The sequence below is a fragment of the Puma concolor genome, chromosome E2, assembly GCF_028749965.1.
Source record: "Puma concolor isolate L17-30 chromosome E2, mPumCon1.1.hap2, whole genome shotgun sequence".
NCBI lineage: Eukaryota > Metazoa > Chordata > Mammalia > Carnivora > Felidae > Puma > Puma concolor.
This window is the reverse complement of record NC_141681.1, coordinates 44,296,721-44,311,329: the sequence shown is the minus strand read 5'-3', so window position 1 is coordinate 44,311,329 and position 14,609 is coordinate 44,296,721. Positions and strand designations below refer to the sequence as shown.

The 14,609-nt window shown below is 44.8% G+C and overlaps 1 long non-coding RNA gene across 1 annotated transcript; it reads right to left on the bottom strand.

Annotated features, from left to right (window-relative positions):
- Nucleotides 1-2,043: 2,043 nt before the first annotated feature.
- On the bottom strand, nucleotides 2,044-14,229 carry LOC147573531 (uncharacterized). The gene is made up of 3 exons (XR_015245166.1): nucleotides 14,089-14,229; nucleotides 4,082-4,144; nucleotides 2,044-2,632 (listed from the first exon to the last, which is right to left on the bottom strand). It is a non-coding gene; the product is annotated as an uncharacterized LOC147573531 (long non-coding RNA).
- Nucleotides 14,230-14,609: the final 380 nt, after the last annotated feature.

Genomic DNA, 14,609 nt, shown 5'->3' with positions numbered 1-14,609 from the left:
ACCTCTTTTGTTTATTTGAATACATGTCTAATCCCATGGGAAATTCTCGTTCCCCTGGATCCCCCCTTTCCTCCTCTGTTCTTGATTACACGCTCTGCCTCGATAGCACTAATTCAGTCCGACATTCCAGAAAAAGGTAGAATTTCACTAAGGATAATTTGGAACTACAATCATCTCTCTGGAGTTCTTGGGGTCTCCCCAAATTGGTTTATCTCCAGGGGACCTTGAATCCTCAGGTTCCCAAATCCCCTCTAGAAAATGGTCCTCGGGGGCGCCTGTGTGGCTCAGTTGGTTAAGTGTCCAACTCTTGATTTTGGCTCAGGTCATGATCTTATGGTTCATGAGTTCAAGCCCCACGTCAGGCCCTGCACTGATAGCATGGAGCCGGCTTGGGATTCTGTTTCTTTCGGTCTCTCTCCCTCTCTCTCAAAAATAAACGTTTTTTAAAAGTGGTCTGCTAGTTTCTCCTAGTATGAAATTGAAAAATGGCCGTTTTAGGGGCACCTGGGTGGCTCCGTTGATTAAGCATCCAACTTCAGCTCAGGTCATGATCTCGAGGTTTGTGGATTTGAGCCCCGCATCGGGCTCTGTGCTGACAGCTCAGAGCCTGGAGCCTGCTTCACATTCTGTGTCCTACCCTGCTCACACTCTCTCTCTCCCTCTCTCCAAAATAAACATTAAAAATTTTTTAAAGAAAAGAAAAATGGCCTTTTTAGTACAACCCTCATCAGGTCATTCAACAGTCTCTTCGTACCTTACCTGAGGACATGTAACCTCTCAGAGTTCACCTCCCCTCTGTAATTGTTACTTCCAATGACTTCCCTTTAAGGAATCTGTTCCTGTCTTTCCCCAGACACCCTTGAATACACGGGGTGAGATGATCACCTCAGTCAATGGGCACACTGCCACCTTTCTGGTGGGGTCACATACTCCACCCTCAACACCTCAGATGGCCCTACTATAATTCCTCAGGGTACACAACTCACCTCTGTAGTGAGGTTAGATAATCCCTCACATGATTAGATAATCAGTCACATGATCCATCCCTTAAAAAAACAAACAAATAAACAAAAATACCCTTTCTTTGTCTCTTGGACCCCATGATGCCCAACAAAGCTTTTCTCTTAAATCCCCCAACCTCTTTTAAGCTACGAGGCAGAGACTTGATTTCTCATTGTAATGTTAATATTTTTTTAAAATTTTTTTTATTTTTAATGTTTATTTATTTTTGAGACAGAGAGAGACAGAGCATGAATGGGGGAGGGGCAGAGAGAGGGAGACACAGAATCGGAAGCAGGCTCCAGGCTCTGAGCCATCAGCCCAGAGCCTGACGCGGGGCTCGAACTCACGAACAGTGAGATCGTGACCTGAGCTGAAGTCGGACGCTCAACCGACTGAGCCTCCCAGGCGCCCCTGTAATGTTAATATTTAACGTTCATCCAAGGGACTCACCTTTGAAGTTCCAGACTCGAACCTCAGGCACTGTGCCCTCTGACAGCTTTGATAGATTACTAAGGTTTTCTTGACCCCTCAGAGCTCCCCAAGCCCTTGATAAGGGCTGCATGCAGGGACACGCTCATTCACCTTCCTGACTCACTTTCGCTCATTCACATTCCTGACTCACTTTCGCCTAAAGGAATGGCAGGTGTAGGACGCCGCTGAGAGGTAGAGCCTTTAAAGGTGGATGTAGACCTCGCTATGTCTCTCTCTAAATTAACTCAATACGATACCTTAAAAATGAGGTAATTTATGGTCTCGGACCTATTACTCATATATTACTTGACAAAGGGCTTCTGATCTCCACATGGAGCCCCTGCAGCACATCTATCCTACCCATAAAGAAACCTAACGGAAGGGGTTACCAGTTTGTCCAAGAACTGTGAGCCATAAATAAAATTGTAAAATGCATATTGTTTTTTCCCAAATCGCAACACTGTCTTTGCTCCTATACCCTCTGACACTACTTATTTCGTCATTGTTGATATGCTCTGCTTTCTTCAGCAGACCCCTTTACCTAACTCCCAAATACCTCTTCACCTCGCACGGGAAAACCAACAGCATACCTGGATCGTCGTGCTCCAGGGATGTTCCAAAGTCCCCGCTTATTTTTGCCTGAATATTAAGTGTAAATCCAAAGAATCTAGGCTTCTTTTATAATTCAATCCTCAATCAATATCCGGATGAGCTTCTTTGTTTTACTCGGTTCAGTGACTCACAGACACTTGATACTTATTAGAAGCTCCGGCTTGTGTTAACCTTAAAAATAAAACTGTTAATTATTTTACCAGAAAAACTGATTTATTCGGGAGCAGCAGAGAATTACAATTCAAGCCACGCAAGCTACAGCAAAACCACAAACAAGTCCAAAGCACAAAGGAGAAGTTGGCTCTTTCATAGAGAAAAGGGGGGTGGGGGACTTGGGAGGAGCTGTTGTAAACAAAAAGTCCATTGGAGTAAACCGGGAGTCGGAAATGTAGTGGCTTTTCATTGGTTGAGTTGTGTGTGACAGTCTCTCATTGGCTAGGCTGTTGCTGGGCTGGGAGAAAATTTTTCTTCCTCTGCTGGGATTGTAAAGCAGGCTTCTTCTCTTTGGGAACGCAGGTCTGTCTCTTTCTGTTTGCTCTGCAAAGGGCTGTGAGGAATGGTACAGCGTGAGAGCTCCCCCTTCTGGCCTTCCAACTCCACTTTAAATGAGACTTTCTTATAAAAAAAGATAACTGACATTTTCCTTATTCAGTTTCACATTTACGAGGAGCATAAGGTTTCAAGGGGCAAAATACAACTTTGCCGTCCAGGTGCAATATTTGGAACATGGTATCTAACCCTGAGGGAAAACCCTTGTCCTCAGAACTAGCAAGACCATCCTTCATTACCTTCAGCCTGAAACCAAAAGACAGCTCTGGGGCTTTCTAGGATTACCTGGATGTTGTAGGAAGTGGATTCCAAGTTTTTCTAACGTAGCGTCCCCTTTATATGGCATAATTTAGGAAACTATGCCTCACCTTCTACAATGGGACTCACTTTCCATGATGTATTCAAATCCTTAAAAACTTCTCTTTCCTGTGCTTCCACCTTGAGGCTCCCAAAACATCCTTTGCCCTTCTCACTAGTCATTCATTCATGAGAGAGAAGGACATGCTTTAGGTGCTTTTTCAAGCAGAGGCCCATTGGGTATTTTAGTCTCGCTCTGGACTGCGTGGCTGAAGCCATTTCTTGTTGTAGAGCAGTCATGGCAAGAGCAAAGTTGGTTCAGGCGACAACGGATCTTGTGTTAGGTATGTACCCCGTGTGCCCAAATCCTTCTCCTAACTGAAACACCGCATATTTTTTTTTTTCACCTCTCATCTTGCCTCTCTTGAGATCCTTTTGCTCGCTCCTTCTCACATTACCACCCCCGTTGTTCGAAATCTTAGCGTTGCTGGTCTTCTTCCTTTCCTGACTGGAGGGGACCCACGTGACTGCAAGGCAGCCACCTGAACTTAACCCTTCTGCACTCCGGCCTTTCAGAGCTTCCCCTAACAGACCCAGACCTCACCTTCTCTGTTGATGGCTACTAGCTCCTCACTTCACAAGGAACATTTCAGGCAGGATCTGCCTGAATCTGTAGGTTTCCAGAACCCCATGAATATGAGTGTCAGCCTCACACCCAATCATCCCAGATAACAGAATTCATTCCAATTGGTGGAACTTATGGTTCTCACACGGGCCTGCACGTTAGTTAAGGATAGGAGAATTAGTATCTGCACAGATAGCAGATACCTTTTGAGTTGGAACTATGGAACTGAATAAAGAGAATGTCGTTTTAAATGGAGTTGGGAGGTCCCTGGGTGGCTCAGTCAGTTGAGCAGCTCACTCGTGATTTTAGCCCAGGTCAAGATCTCAAGGTTTACGGGTTTGAGTCCTGAGTTGGGCTTCACGCCGTCAGCATGCAGCCTGCTTGGGATTCTCTCTCTCACCTCTCTCTCTCTCTCTCTCTCTCTGCCCCTCCACTGCTATCTCTCTCTCTCTCCCTCTCTCTCTCTCAAAAATTAATAAACTTAAATAAACTAAACTAAACTAAAATGGAATTGGGAGGGGGTACCTGGTTGGCTCAGTTGGAAGAACATGCAACCCTGAATCTTGGGGTCATAGGTTGGAGTCCCACCTGGGATACAAAGAAATAAAAAACAAAACTTCAATTTAAAAAAAGGGGGCCCCTGGGTGGCTCAGTCGGTTAAGCATCCAACTCCTGATTTCAGCTCAGGTCATGATCTCACGGTTTGTGAGTCTGAGCCCCACATGGGGTCCTGAGCGCTGACGCTGTGGAGCCTGCTTGGGATTCTCCCTCTGCCCCCGCCCCCCCCCCCCCCCACTTGCGCATGCACTCTCTCTCTCTCTCTTTCAAAATAAATAAATATTTCTAAAAAGCAAGGTTCCCTAGAAATGAATAAATAAATAAGGCCGGAAGGGGGAGCGCTCACGCTGTAGCACTCCTCACAGCCCTTTGCGGACCCTCCAAGAGACCTTCCTTGCATTTTCCCACAGGAAGAAGCCTGTTTGTACTACGCCAGCAGGCGGAAGGAAGATTTTCTCCCTGCCCGCCAACAGGGTCGCCTATGGTTTTGCTGTAGCTTGCATGTCTTGAGTTGCAGTTCTCTGCTATTCATTCCTGAACAAGCCCATTTTTCTGGCAAAATAATCAAGAGTTTTACTTTTAAGGTTAGCGGTACTTGATCGGTATTTATGGCTGCACGTGGCACAGCAACTCAAGACTGGAGATGCGTGGCTGATCACTTCGATGATTTATCGGTGCCAAAAGAAGTGGACATATTTAAAACAGAAACTCATATGGGCGATAAGATCCATAAGCAAAGGGGGAACTTGCTAAAGCCAACAGCTCAGAAACCTGCCCCCATTCCACAGCAGACAGAATGTTAAATCTCCTCTGCCTACGCGGATCAAAGCTTCCCCGTGTAAGAGGGCTACTGCTTAACCACTGTTGCTAAATTTCTGCTGGAACCATTTTTCTCTCACTGGGATGTTGCTTTTGCCCTGTCTTGACTGAGCGCATGAATGGATTGTTAAATCTAAAATTGCAGGGGCGCCTGGGTGGCGCAGTCGGTTAAGCGTCCGACTTCAGCCAGGTCACTATCTCACGGTCCGTGAGTTCGAGCCCCGCGTCAGGCTCTGGGCTGATGGCTCGGAGCCTGGAGCCTGTTTCTGATTCTGTGTCTCCCTCTCTCTCTGCCCCTCCCCCGTTCATGCTCTGTCTCTCTCTGTCCCAAAAATAAAAAAAATTAAAAAAAAAAATCTAAAATTGCAAAACTCTCAAGAGAAACTTGGCCTTCCATGATCCGAGGTTTTATCTTCGGCTTTGATGAGTTTCGAATCTCCACCCACATCAACTCTTCTTCTATGAGACACTTACTGGAGCATCTGTGAGAATTCCACACATGGCATGGGCTACAGAAGACTCTGGTCTGGTCATTTCAGACCTTCCCAAATATTGTGATGGACTGACTGACTATGCCCATGCCTTATCAACAGGTTAACACTGTTTTTCCTCCAGTCTTCCCATCTAAACTAGTCCACATATAAAAGTTGGGGATTTGGCTCTCTGGAAACCTCACTATCAAAAGATTAACCTTGAACTTCGTCCGAAGGGTTCGTATATGCAAGTCTCAGTTTTCCTACCTGCACCCAAGAGCGCTGTAGCTCTGATTCTCCATCCCACACGTTTCTTGGCATATCCTCTGTCCACAATCACACCTGTAAGCTCTAAATATCCCAGAGTTTTTAAACTTAATAATAGACTTTATGTTTTTGAAGAATAGTTTTAGATTTACAGGGGAAAAAATGAGCAGGTAAGTATAGAAGGCTTCTATATACCTCTCCCATATGCACATAACATCTTACATTATATGATACGTTTGTTACAATGAATGAATCAATGTTGATACATTATTATTAGATGAAGCCCATAGTTTATCCAGACTTCCCAAGCTCTTAACCTAATGCCCTTTTCATGTATCCGACTCCCATCCAGGATGCTGCATTCAGTTGTCCTGTCATTGCAGGCTCTGCTTGCCCATGATAGTTTGTCAGACGTTCCTTGTTTTTGATGAACTTGGCAGTTCTGAGTAGTACTGGTCAGGTATACTGTAGGATGTGCCTCCATGGGAATTTATCTCATGATTTTCTCATAATTAGACTGCGGTTATAGGACTTGGGTAAGAAGATCATTAAGGTAAAGTGTCATTTTCCCCACATAATATCAAAGGTACTGTGCTGTAATAGGAAATATATTTGGTCTTTGTCTCTGGTCACTGAAAAAACTCCTAGAACCCACGGAATTCCCTGAGTGATAAGAGTGTCTGTTATTTATAAGGAGCCCCTTTTGAATACACCCGAGTTTATGCTAGTAAGCTGGCTTAGAAGGGATCCCTAGACAACCTCGGGTTGGAACTGATCACCAGACAGATCAAGTGATTTAAGGTCGAAACTTTCAGCTCCAGCCATTGATCTCTGGGAAGAAAGGGGGGAGGGGGAGTATCACAGATTAAATTCTATAAAAACTCTTGAACAACAAGATTTGATGAGCTTCCAGGTTGGTGAACTCATCCACATGTCCAGAGGGTAGTGCACCCCAGTTTCATGGGGACAGAAACTCCTGCACGTGGGACTCTACCAAACCTGGCCCTACATACATCTTCATCTGGCTGTTCATCAGTATCCTTTATAATAAGTACTTACTTATATACTTTATAATAAGTACTCACTGGTAAGTGTAAGTCAATGTTTCCCTGAGCTTTGTGAGCCATTCTAACAAATGATCAAATCCAAGGAGGAGGTTGTGGGAACCTCTGATTTATAGTCAATCAGTCAGTGGCACAGGTAACAATCTGGACTTGGAATTGGCATCTGAAGTGGGGACAGTCTTGTGAGACTGAACCTTTAACCTTTAGGATATTGATGAGGGAGCATGAGGCAAGCTGAGACCCCGTAAACGCCCTCCAGCCTCCGGCCTCTGGTGGGACACAAGTGACAATCCTCAAGCGCTCCTGGCTGCCTTAAAGCTAAGAGAAGGAGAAAACAAAGGGCTAACTGATAGAGATCACAGTCCTGCAGGACATAAGTTTACAAACGTCTTAGTAAATTACAAGAAAAAAGCAATCTTATCAATAGCCTAACCTCCAGAAACCCATAGACTCAATTTCCTGGAACCCTAACATCACCTTCCCCTCCATGGCAATGTAGGGAACAAAGGCAAGACAAAAATATAATACAATTAAATTTCTTTGTAACCTGCAGCCCACTGACAAATATTTGAGATAGGCAGAGTAAAACATTCCTCCAATAAACTCCCAACTGTCTTGTCTTAAAGTTAATGCCTTACTAGAGGGAAAACAACCTTAGCTTGACAATAGCAAGACCTCTGGTATCTTCTGAGTCTTCTTTAGCATATAAAGTCCTTCTGGAAGCCTCCCTTTGCCTTTACCTCCCTCACTCCATAGTATATAACCAGTCACTCTTCACAACCCCAGTGCAGCTCTTTCTGCCCACGGGTCCTGTCCCCATGCTTTAATAAAATCACCTTTTTGCACCAAAAACATCTCAAGAATTCTTTCCTGGCCATCAGTTCTGGACCCCCACCACCACTCTAAAACCGCATCAGATATGATGCGAACTCCAGGTAAAGAGGGTCAGAATGGAGTCCAATTTGGAGGACACCCAGTCAGTGTCTGCTGAGACTTGAAGAATTGCATGGTGGTCTTGGAGATATCAGAAATGAATATATATACAATATATCCGAAGTTGGATGCTTAACCGACTGGACCACCCAGGCGCCCCTGGCTGTGCTTTTTATATACATCACCGAAAAACAATCTGTGAAAGAAAAAAACTGATTACTGGACTTCATTAAGATTAAAAACTTCTGCTCTGTGAAAGACATCGTCAATAGAATAAGAAAACAGGCTTCAGATTGGGAGGAACTTTTTTGCAAAAGGTGTATCTGATAGGGGTGCCTGGGTGGCTCAGTCGGTTGAGTGTCTGACTTCGGCTCAGGTCATGATCTCACAGTTCGTGGGTTCGAGCCCTGCATCAGGCTCTGTGCTGACCGCTTGCTCAGAGCCTGGAGCCTGCTTCAGATTCTGTGTCTCCTACTCTCTCTGCCCCTCCCCCCATTCATGCTTTGTCTCACTCTGTTTCTCAAAAATAAATAAATGTAAAAAAAAAATTTTTATAAAGGTGTATCTGATAAAGGACTGTGAGCTAAAACAAAGGACTATTAACAGAGAAAGTAAACAACCCAAACCCAATAAAAAATGGGCAAAAGATGGAACAGATACCTCACCAAAGAAGATATCCAGAGGGCAAACCAGAATATGAAGATGCACACGAGATATCATTAGGGAAACGCAAATTAACACAACAATGACATACCACTACACACCTATTAGAATTGCCAAAATCCAAAACACTGACAACACTGAATGTTGATGAATTTGTGCAGCAACAGAAACTCTCATTCCTGGCCAATGGGAATGCAAAACGGTCCGTTTGCTTCGTAAGACAATTTGGCAATTTCTTCCGAAACGAAACTGACTCTTAGCCTACAAGCCAGCAAATGCATTCCTCGGTATTTCCTTGAAAGAAGTGAAAACTCGTGTCCACACAAAAACTTGAACATGGATTTTTATAGCAGCTTTATTCATAATTGCCGGAAACTGCAAGTCATCAAGATGTCCTCCAGTAGGTGAACGCCTAAACTGTGGTACGTCCAGACGGTGGAATATTATGCAGTGCTATAAAGAAACGAGCTATCAAGCTATTGAAAGACTTAGAGGGAACTTGAATGTATATTCCTAAGTGAAAGAAGCCAATCTGAAAAGACTACATATGATTCCAACTATATGACATTCTGGAAAAGGCAAAATTATGGAGGCAATAAAAAGTTCAGTGGTTACCAGGAGCTCGTGGGGGCCGAGAGGGATGGATGGATGAATAGATGCAACACGGGATTTTTTTTTTTTAGGGCCGTGAAAGTATTTTGTATGAAACTATAATGGTGGACACATGACATCATATGTTTGTTAAAGCCCAGAGAAAGTGACACAGGCAGGGCAGGTGCGATGACCCAGAGGGGGTCCCATAGGTCCAGCCAAGAGGGTGTTTGGCACTGAGCAGGATGGAAATCAAATGCAAACCAGCAGGAAGTAAGAGCAGAGTTTATTGAAGATGTAGTGAGAACAGATACAGACAGAGCATCTGGAAGAGACTCAGAAAGGAAAAGAATAATGACTCTCCTGTTTGTTTGGGGTCTGAAGTTTTTACTGAAGAGTGTGGTCCGGTATGCATGCCCTCTTGGGCATCGAGGACCTAGTCGGATAAGGACGAGTACCTGGGTGTCCTCCATAAGTCACTTATGCCCTGGTCTCGGTGTCTGGAGTCAGTTGTCTTGGAAACCTACATGAAACCCCACCTGGTCACCCCTTTAGATGTTAGCTATTTGCTAGAAGACTCCAAAGAAATCATTAACTCCTTGCCATCTACAAGGAGGACATACAATAGGCATACATAAGCTGGGGGTGGGGGGGGTGGTCCTCACAAGAATAGAAGCAGGAAAAGGAGTTTTTAAACAGGGTCCTTTCAGTTTCCCTGTCTCCAAAGTACAACACAGTGAACTCAAATGTAAACTGAAGGTTATTTTGCTTGATAACGATGTGTCAATGTCACCTCATAGATTGTAACAAATGCACAACACTCTGCAGATGTTGAGGGAGGAGAACCTAAGTGCACATGTGCGGGAAGAGGTATATGGGAACACTATACATTCTGTTCAATTTTGCTGTACCTAAAACTGCTCTAAATATACTGTCTATTAATTTTTAAAATTTAATCCTTTACCTTATGCCTGTTTGATAGTCTAAAATAAAAAAAAGACAGGGGCACCTGGGTGGCTCAGTCGGTTAAGCAACTGACTTGGGCTCAGGTCATGATGTCACGGTTCTTGGGTTCGAGCCCTGCCTCGGGCTCTGTGCTGACAGCTCAGAGCCTGGAGCCTGCTTCGGATTCTGTGTCTCCCTCTCTCTCTGCCCCTCCCCCATTTTTGCTCTGTCTCTCTCTCTCTCTTAAAAATAAATAAAATGTAAAAAAAATTTTTTTTTAATTAAATTAAATTAAATTTAAAAAGACAGGAAATAACAAAGTGCTGGCAAGGACATGGAGAACAAGGAACACTTGTGCACTGTTGGTAGGCATGGAAATTGACATGGCCACTGTGGAAACAGTATGCGGGCTCCTCAAAAAAACAGAAATACCGTATGATGCAATAATTCCACTAACTGGGTATTTACCCAAAGGAAAAGAAAACACTAATTTGAAAAAGATATATGCACCCCTATGTTTATTGCAGCATTATATACAATAGCCAACATATGGAAGCAACCTAGAAGTCCACCGATAGATGAATGGATAAGGAAGATGTGGACGGAATATTATGCAGCCATAAAAAAGGATGAGTGTGTGCCATTTGTGACAACACAAATGGACCTAGAAGGTACTAAGCCAAGTGAAAGAAGCCACATTGAGAGAGACAAATACCATACGATTTCATCCATACGTGGAATCTAAAAAAAAAAAAAAATCCCAAATGGATAAACAAAAAGCAGAATCAGATCTATAAATACAGAGAACAAACCGACGGTTGCCATAGGGAAGGGAGATGGGCGAAATGAGTAAAGGAGAGTGGGAGATAAAAGGTTTCCAGTTATAGAATGATTAGGTCACAGGAATGAGGGTTGTAACATGGGAAGTACAGTCGATATTGTGGTCACATTGTATGGGGACAGATGGTAGCTTCCTTGTGGTGAGCACAATGCATAAACTTGTATAATCACTACACTACACACCCGAAACTAGTGTGTGTCAGCTACACTCAAATAAAAAAAATAATTAAGACGAATCCTTCAGGGACATATTGAGCCATTAAAAATCTCTGACTGCTGGGACACCTGGGTGGCTCAGTCAGTTGAGCGTCCAACTTTGGCTCGGGTCATGATCTCGCGGTTTGTGGGTTCAAGCCCCGCATTGGGCTCTGTGCTGACAGCTCAGAGCCTGGAGCCTGCTTCGGATTCTAGGTCTCCTCCTCTCTCTGCCCCTCCCATGCTCATGCTTTGTCGCTCTCTGTCTCTCAATGATAAAAAAACGTTAAGGAAAAAAAAAAAGAAAAAGAAAAAATCTCTGATTGCTAATCTGAATATTTATTCGATAGCAACTTAGTGTAAAAGTTGATGCATTTGGGTTCTCTGCTTTTCTTTGCCTCCCTTCTTCTTTACCCACTACTTTAAAAGTACTGTCTAGGGGCGCTTGGGTGGCTCAGTCAGTTAAGCGTCCGACTTCGGCTCAGGTCACGATCTGGCGGTTCGTGAGTTCAAGCCCCGCGTCGGGCTCTGTGCTGATGGCTCAGAGCCTGGAGCCTGTTTCAGATTCTGTGTCTCCCTCTCTCCCTGACCCTCCCCCGTTCATGCTCTCTCTCTGTCTCAAAAATAAATAAACGTTAAAAAAAATAAATAAAAAAAAGTACTGTCTACTCATTTACAACCCCCCAATTTTTCTACTTTGGAAAGTATTTTCTTCGATTTTACTTATTTTATTTAAGCAAAAAATTACAAATACTTATTTTAATCCATTAGCGCAGAATTATAAATACCTTTACCTTCCTTCCAGACAATATAGGGAACTCGGAATATCCATCGCTTTGTCCCATTTCGATTACTATGATTTTTATGGTATGCATCGCAATGCCATCATTCTAACCCCACAGGAGATAGTATTTCTGTTTTACACAGAGAATGAACAGTTGCATGAGCCCACAAACACACCCCTCTCTCAGATCCTCATTCCTTTCACCCTGAAGATTTCACCTGGAATCACTTCTCCTTGTTCTTAATTATAATGATTAGCATTGAGTTTTATGTGGGTTAATTTCCCATTAACCTTTTCTTTTTTGGCTTGAAGTAATCTTTTTTAAGATATCTTTTTTCTTGAGAGGCACTTTTGCTATGTATAGAAATCTAGGTTGCTGGTAATTTCTTCAGCAGTTTGAAAAGATCCTTTCACCGTGTCCCTGAACCACAGCTATCTAGAGGGAGCGAGAAGTGATAAGTAACCTATTTTGCTGTAGTCTCCTGGTATGAGGTTAGGTTCGGAGTGTAAGTACTAAGATTGAGATTGAGGTGGTGATGGGATGGGGTTTTGGGCTGGGAGGGGCAGCAAGTGTTCATGCGTAGGAGAAATACAAAATGAGTATTTGGTTACCAAACTGATGGATTGTTTTTGAAGCCAGTTATATTTGCTCACCGATCTCTTTTTCTCTTTCTGTACACCCAGCTTCCCTGACATTTAATTTGGACCGTTGCAAATTAGTTTGGGGCAATGAAAAATGGACAGATGTAACCGTGAAATTGCGTCTTCATTATGTCTTCATTTTGTGCCCCTTCCTGGTATGGCCTCCTTGGACCTCCGTTTTCACCTCTCCAGGATTTAGTGCTCCCTGGTGGGCTATAGGCCCAGGCGGTGGTGGGCTGATTCTGTCTTGATGAGGACAAGGGCCTCCAGCCAACGGACATCAAGCTGGGATGTCTTGCGATCATATATTTGTACCTGGATCTGGCTGCTCTGAATACGACAGGGTAGTCAGGAGAGGGGCAAGTTTTGGTTCCTGTGACAGTGATATTCTCTTTGACCAACCTCTACTTAGACACTTCCGAATTCTCTTCTCAACTAGGCCCTGGCTTTCAGACTTCCATGTTTCTCTCTGCATTGTCTAATTGTAGCAAGAACCCTAAAGTCAGTTTGACCAGAACTACCCTCCATATCGGATCACGGGTGATATCTGATCCAGTCCCTCATTCCCCAACACCTCCCAGGTCTGATCATCCTGACCTGCCTTCAGCAAGAATCTTGTTAAGTCGGTTCAGTTGGAACCCCTCTTATCCCCTGATGTATCCTCTTAGTAATTTCCCATCCCCTCCCTCCCACCTGCGCCTATAAATTCCTACTTTTCCTTATTCTCCCTGGAGAACAAGGAAACTCTTGTTCTCAAACTCTTTCTCACTACAAACTCCTACTGCAGTGGTCCCTATACTTAACACGATAGGGTCCGTGAAGAAAGTCCGCCTTATCATTCTCAACAAGTGTCTTGAATAACTTTTTCTTTAATGCCTGAGAACCAGAGATGAGTAATGGTATCTCATCTTACGTAACAAACGTGAAACCATGTGAGTTCCATTGCCCACTTAGGCCTGAGGGCATCTAACCCTGCTGTTCTCAAATGTTGAGTCATGTGGCCTGTAAGAATCTGTCCCTTGTGCCGTAGGCCTGCCTGTAGTTGATGAAACTCTCCTGCATGATGTATTTCAAAGAATACAAAAAAATAACCAAATGGTAAAAAGTGTGCGCTCATGTAAGCATTATCATCATTACCTCTGCTGCTACTTGCTGAATGAGACTCATTATTTTGACAAATAAGTTACCATGCAGAGAACGGTCTCTGATTTGCCCTCTCACAGCAGGGTTTGTGACTTGTGATAACAATGATGATGATGAATCTTTTTAAAAACATTATTATTTTGAGAGAGAGAGAGAGCGCGACTGGGAAAAGGGCAGAGAGAGGGAGACATGATTTGAGCCAAAACCATCTCAACCATCCACTCACCCCTATAACTACTCTTAAGGTATCCAGCAGTAAGCACACCCTGGGCCCTGTTACTTACCAAGACTCCTTTTTCTCAAATTGGAGTCCCCTGGATGGCTTGTTCACATACCGAACGCTGGGCCCCACCCGCAAAATTTCCAAGTACCTAGGTTTGGGTTGTTTCCCCCCAAACGAGGATTTTTAACAAATTCCCAGATGATGCTAATGCAAATTCCCAGATGATGCTGAGAAGCACTGAATTAGAGTTACATTCCATGTTAGTACACAGACCCCGCAGATCAGGTGTTACCTTCAATTGTCAGTGTGAACCTGGGCCCCCCCAAAAGGTCTGAGAATTGCAGGACCAGCCTCTGCCCCGCACGCAGAAATGGGTATCCCGTGATACACACCTGAGGGCGACTGGGACTTGGTTCCAGAAAGAGAAGTCTGGAGACAGCCCCGTTAAGAGGAAAAGCTCGCGCTCCGCTGTCACAGAGAACCAGAAGGAACCAGCGAGAAGCAGGTAACGGAGCGCGTGCCAACATCCCCCCCCTCCACCCGGCACCGCCCCCTCGCACCGATAACCCCCACCCAGAGTCACCCCCTCGCACTACCCCCCCCCCAGACTCCCCCAAGTGCCACCCCAACACCGCCCCTGCGCTCCGCCCTCCAGTTCCATACCACCACCCCGCACCGCCCCTAAGCACCACCCCCTCGCACTGCCCCCCGCGCCACTCCCAAGCACCGCCCCCAGAATCCCCCCCCAGCACTCCACCCCTCGCTTCGCCGCCCACAATGTCGCCCTCTCCCCACAGCCGCCCCCTCTCACCACACCCCGAGCACCGCCGCCTCGCCCCTCCCAAGCAGCGGCCCCCAGCACCGTCCGCAGAACCACCGCCCAGCACTCCCTCCTCGCTCCGCCTTCAACACC